Source organism: Limulus polyphemus, unplaced genomic scaffold, assembly GCF_000517525.1.
Source record: "Limulus polyphemus unplaced genomic scaffold, Limulus_polyphemus-2.1.2 Scaffold2211, whole genome shotgun sequence".
NCBI classification, from domain to species: domain Eukaryota; kingdom Metazoa; phylum Arthropoda; class Merostomata; order Xiphosura; family Limulidae; genus Limulus; species Limulus polyphemus.
The window spans coordinates 196,128-202,375 of record NW_013667821.1 but is presented as its reverse complement, the minus strand read 5'-3'; the positions used below and the strand labels follow the sequence as shown (position 1 = coordinate 202,375).

Genomic DNA, 6,248 nt, shown 5'->3' with positions numbered 1-6,248 from the left:
AGCCATTATAAGTGCAAAGCATGCTGGCCCAGTGCTGAGACTGCAAAGATACTGGTACCACTATTCATTAGCAGTTTCACACCTGATCCCTCATTGAGTTAAATGCAGTGAAAGGAATCAGTCAAATCACTTTATAAATCTTTAGTTTCATTTTCTTAAAACTTGGTGACATTTCAAACAAATGCTGTTTTTGTGCCACAAACAAGCTTGTTGATTAACCCATTAACTGCAGATGATGGATATTTCCGTCATTGAAGTTCTATGGACTCAGCTGCGAATGACAGAAATATCAGTCAGTCGCACATATATAACTATAACTCTATGCAAGTGATGTTAATTACCATTTTATTGTCATTGATGGCAACTCAGTTTTATCTGTGAGTCAGAAAACAGCAACTGAGCTGCTCCTGCAGCAGTTAGTGGGTTAATGACAAACTACTGCAGAATGTTTTGAAAGGAAACAATACTCAAGAAAAGAATGTAACATGATAATTAAGACATAGTAATAACAAAACAAAAGTGAAGAAAACAGTAATGACCTTCATTAAACATAAATAAATCAAACATGATTAATAATATAAAAACAGTTAATAAGAAGTATGAAGAACACTGAAATAATTTGAACAAACTTTAAAGCATTAAAAGAAAATTATTTCCAAAAATTTTTAAAAAGTGAACTATTTTTTAATACCAAAAGGACTTATACAACTCAATTTGGAAATGATTATGTAACAGATTTCTTTTCTTTTAACCAAAGGTAAAACTGAAAATATAATCTGCAAATTAGAGGCTTAATGCATTCTTTGATTCATCACACCCTGTGTTGTGGATTGCAATTTTACTTATTCAAACTTTCATAGGCAAAGCTCAAATTAACCAACAAAGAAATACAGTTAAGCCTCTTATAATGGTGATGTGTATATAATATTAATAGGGGTTTTGAGTCCTTTTCAATCCTTAGAATGCCAGTGTGGAGTCACTTTGGCCTTGTACAAGTTAAACCTGTGTACTAACCATGCTGGCACTCTACGGTTAAGAGGCCTAACTCTGTTGTATAAATCTTTAATGTTAGTGTCTTGTTTATAGGAAATTAGAGATTAGGAAAGTTGTGTTGAATTGGCCATATGCTTCAAGGATGTTACTTGTTATCTGAGGACATGGAAAAGTGTGGACATTGTGTACTTAGATTTTAAAATAGCTAAGAAAATTGCATCATTGTGGGCTGGGGAAAGACTAGATAATTAGATTCAAGAGCAGTGAGAGAAAACAAAAGGTTCTTTATAATGGACTCCAGTCAAACTAAACATTAATTACTAGTGATGTTCCTCAGAGGATATAACTTTAAAGCAAGCATGTGTATAATAAAAATATTGAAACATGGTTACAGATCGAGAACAGTGTTGATAATGTTTAATGTTCAGGAGTGAAAGATATTGCTAAAATTGCAGTATTGTCAAGATAAAGCTGTATGATAACTTCCTGGCTTGTTATACACTGTTGTCTTCTGTTCACAAAATCTGTAATTTTTCACAAAGCTCAATCTTTGTTTTGTTACTTCATAGCATTTGCTTCATTCTTTATTTACTTATTTTTAAAAAAGTCAAAATCTTGACCTTGTTCACCTATGAAAAACTATATTTTTTTAGCTTTTTGTATAAACTGCCTTTTATGCAAGTACCATCAGAGTTTTAATGATGATTTTAACATTATGGTTGTTAGGCCTCACTTTGAACACTATGTATTTAACATCTCAGTTCATATACTCTCATTGGAAATAGACTGAGAATAAGCCTAAAAAATACAATCATCAGGTTGTCAAATACAGAATAAGGTTTAGATACAAAAATCACTTTGGCAAAGTTTTAGAAACAAAGCATTTTTGGTAACCAGAATGGATCATGCTTATGCTTACATCATTGTTGGTTATGTTGAAGACTGTATGTTTCATAATTACACAGGTGCCTTCCCAGCCTTTTATTGTAGGTGTATTGATTATGTTTTTGGCATAGCTACATGTACTGATGAGGAACTTGGATCTTTTTCATCGATTTATTAAATCCATTCACCAATGACTCCAATATGCATCTTTTACTTCCTACCAAACCATCTAATTTCTTGACATAAATATCTCCATGACTGCAGATAGCCATCTCATGACAACTGTATATTACAAATCATTGGACACACATCGATACTTACATTTCCATGCCATCATCATCTATATCTCAAGAGAAACATTTCTAAATCACAATTTGCCAGATTACATAGGTTCTGTAATAACAACTAAGATTATAATAGAAAATCTATTGATGTTCTATTTTTTAAAAACGTGCTACTCTACTTTTCTTCTTCATCATACTAAAGATAATAGACATTCAGACAACAAACATTCAGATTCAGCTTTTCAGGGATTGCCTACCTTAAATCATTTTAGCAATTATAACACCAACATGCTGGACAATTTAAGAGTTTCCACTGACACCTGCTCTACTTCACTTCAACCAACACACTTCTACTGCATTCCTCGTACACTTAAAGATAACAAGTCAGTAAGACAAGAATTTCCCTTAGTGAATCCATGTTATCATTCATTTAAGATATCTCATTTCACTAAATGATTTTGTAAAACTTCTTTTATCAGACTCTCTTGAATTTTACCCACTGCAGGAGTAAAACTAACTAGCCAATAGTTTTGATTACAACTCTTATCATCCCCCTGCACTCCTTCACTAAAATCGTAATGGGCAGACAGTAATCGAACTATTCTATCTGGATAAATGCATTTTGGCTTTTATAACTCCACCTATTTCGAGAAATAGAGCATGACGTTACGTGACACACACTGCCTTTTATGTAAAACTTGTTCTGTGATTAGTGGTGCTTTTAACGCTAAAAACCGGGTTTCGATAACGGTGGTGGACATAGCACAGAGAGCCCGTTGAGTAGCTTTGGGCTTCAAAACAAATAAACAAACAGATCGGTGGCAGGTGGGGAGCTTAAACTGTATTATTGTAATAATAAAACCAAGTGTCTAAGAATTGTTATGGCGAAAAATGATTACAATTATACTTGTTTATCTAATCCCTTAGGGATTTTCAAGAATTATTCACTGTTCTAATTCTTGAAAACCCATAAGGGACTAGATAAAGAATATAGTGTTTAAAAATGTAATAGGCATAATACTAATATCTTTTAACGGGTGTCTAGGACGTATATTGCGGCTTCATTTTGAAAGAAAAATGCCACACGCGAAAGTAATATCACCTGTGCTGATGAACTTAGGGGACCCATCACCATATTTTGCGGTGGAGGTCTCCGGAATTTTTTGTCACGCCATTGTTATGCTCATCAGTCGCGTCGTGATTGGTATTTGGTCATGTTGTTATGAGCGACCTAGAAGTGTCAGTTCTATTCAGACTTTTTCTCCCTGCGCATCAGTACTTCTTATAATTAATCTTTTTTGAACATAGTCGGGGGGGGGGGAGGGAGGTAATAATAGGTTTAGAGCCCTCTAAAGTGTAAATGACCCTGAATACCCATAATTTTGTCATCATATAATGAAGACCTGTTATATGCCTTTCACGTGTTAATATAATTGTGTCTTTTTGTATTTTTGTGTGTGTGTGTGGGGGGGGGGGTGTATGTGTTTTTATATAGTAAAGCTATACTGAGTTATCTGCTCCGTCCACCGTGGGGAATCGAACCCCTGATTTTAGCGTTGTACAACCGTAGACTTACTAGTGTCTCTTTTGTTTTGTGATTCCACTCAAAAGTTGTGTATATTATTTAACAGAAAGAATATCTTCCACTAATGGATTTTTTCTGTGTTTGTATAGATGAAGTTTAAATTTAAAAGAGAAATGTATTTTGTAGTGAACGCTTAGTTTTTATTTTGAAATATAAAAATAACTATATATCTATTTTAATCGAATTGTATATTTTTCCATTTAACTTTCCGTACCGACAATTCTTAAAGGAAAATGAAACGTATAGCCAAGTCAAGATTGCTTCATATGTATTAATATTATGTAATCATTGTGTATATTTGCATGTATATTAACTCAAGTGTCAAACATAATTTTCATATGTGCCTTAATTTTTAAATTATTATACTCATTTTAGAATAGTGAATTTAGCAGTGCGTGACATTAAGCAAAATTATTAGTCGTAGTTAAGTCTGTTTTACCTTGTAACCTTAGGTTACGTAACTTTGAATTTGATTTGTGAATTTTGATTTGATCAAACCAATAATAATAGTACTAGTAGGCTTAGGCCTTAAATTAAAACTTGTGAAAAAGAATGCTTAAGTATAATTAACTTTACACTCTTGTAATGAGTTTTATAAACATAACTTGTCACAAGCGTAAAGATTTGTACATCTCCTCGAACTTCGAAGTGGATGGTCGGTTTTAGAAAAATAGGCCTACAACTTACAAGTGTTTACAGTTTTTTTTTCTGACTCAGATTTACGTTTGCCAGAAACTGAGAAAGTTTCTTAACAAGACAGAAAAACAAAACGGGAAAGCAGAAACACCATTCCTTTCGTGAGCATGAAATTTTAAAATATATTTTTTATTTTCTTAATCTTAGTTTTATTTAACGTTTTTAATACTTATGTTATCTTACAGTTACAGCTAACTTTTCTCTGTTTCTGTAATAAAAATTTATTAGTACTGAAAGTAAAAATAAAATGTAGAACTTACTAGAGTCGAAGTAGAACTTAGTAGTTAATATTAAAATGCTTTTTAATTTTGTTATAATTGACAATTTGTAAAACTATAAATATCATTATCCTTGTATATCAGTCAAGCTTAAGGAACGATACTAAACAGTGACATTACAAAAAAAAAAAGGAATTTTGACTTGCCTTTATCTTGTTTATGTACTGCAAAAATAACATCACAGGCTGATTGGTTTATAGGTATGAGCCATAGGCCTAAAAAGTAAAATGTGGCAAAAATCAAATAAACAGCAGATGTTTTTTACACATTTTTCTTAATTTCTCCATTTCTAATTCAAAATCAGAGGTGTGTGAAAATAACATTTCAGATCCACCTATAATTGGCATAGAAACTTGAGCCTTGCAAAATACAATTTCTGTGTCTTTAACTGTACGATAATTTTTGCTACTAAAATTACATTATTTTAATGATTGAAGATAATGGTTAAAATATAACAACTAAGATTTCTATTGTTTATTTAACATTAAATATTTGTTTCAGTAGTAATAAAGTATACCAATTATCATATTACACTGAGTAATTATCCAGTTTTGTAAAGATTTAAATTTTATGATAAAGCAACAGCTTAAGGGAACTTTATAATTATATATATATTTTATGCTTTTAGCACTTAAACATTCTTTAGAATATGTTTATCACAATCGTAAACATATCAGTAACCAAGATGCTGATATTATTTCGTAAAGGATATATATCCTCTGTATTTCTTACTGTATTGTATTTGCCATGTGTGCTGTGTGTGTACATATTTAAATTAAAAACAAAATATACATAAAATACCTTCACCTTTCATAAAGTAAAAAGTAGCTAAATTTTGTGATATTGATTTGACATTTCTTATATCATCAAGCAATTATTGATTGTAAGCTTTTTGCAGTCCATAATTTTGTTTACTTTTGCTGCTCACATTATATTACATTTCCTTTTAAGTCTGGCACTTAACATCTATTATGTTTTGATTTCATAAACAATATATTCATTTTTGAACAAATATAGCTTCTGTCATTTTTAAAGGAATGCAAATGAGATGGGCAGAAAGCTATTTGGACTATTAAGTAACAACCCATGCATCCTGATACCCATTACAACAAAAATTCAACTTTTAAAGTAGTGACACTCACCTCATCATCTAACTACTCCATAAATATATAACTTGCAGAAGTAATTTTGCAAAAGTATTTCTTTCAATTTATTCTGTATGGTCTTTTAAAGTTTCCATAGGTTTGTTGAATTCTCTTTTGAAATATTACTTTTGAACTGGTGCCAGGATTTTGAGCTTGCTATTTTACATTTACTTCCCCTGCTTTTATTTTCTCTAAGTATGTCTTACTTAGAGGGTCATTATGTTTTGGATCATTAATCCTATGCTGAAAAAGCCAAGACCAGTCACACATTGTTCACTGGTTATTGCCTGAGGATTTGAGAATTGTTAACATTACTCCAATTTTTAAAATGGTCGTGAGGGGAGGGGTGTCGTGAAACCTTATAGTAGTGAGTATTAGTATT

General features: G+C 31.6%; 1 protein-coding gene across 7 annotated transcripts in view; it reads left to right on the top strand.

Moving 5' to 3' along the window:
- Positions 1 to 3,944: 3,944 nt before the first annotated feature.
- Positions 3,945 to 6,248, top strand: part of LOC106466281 (F-box only protein 7-like) — a 26,093-nt gene continuing 23,789 nt past the window's right edge. For 3 of the 7 annotated variants that reach the window (XM_013926547.2, XM_022394259.1, XM_013926545.2), the window contains exon 1: positions 4,040 to 4,544. The gene's annotated coding sequence lies outside the window, so the exon portion shown is untranslated. The other 4 variants (XM_022394258.1, XM_013926543.2, XM_013926546.2 and 1 more) reach the window with 3 other exon arrangements.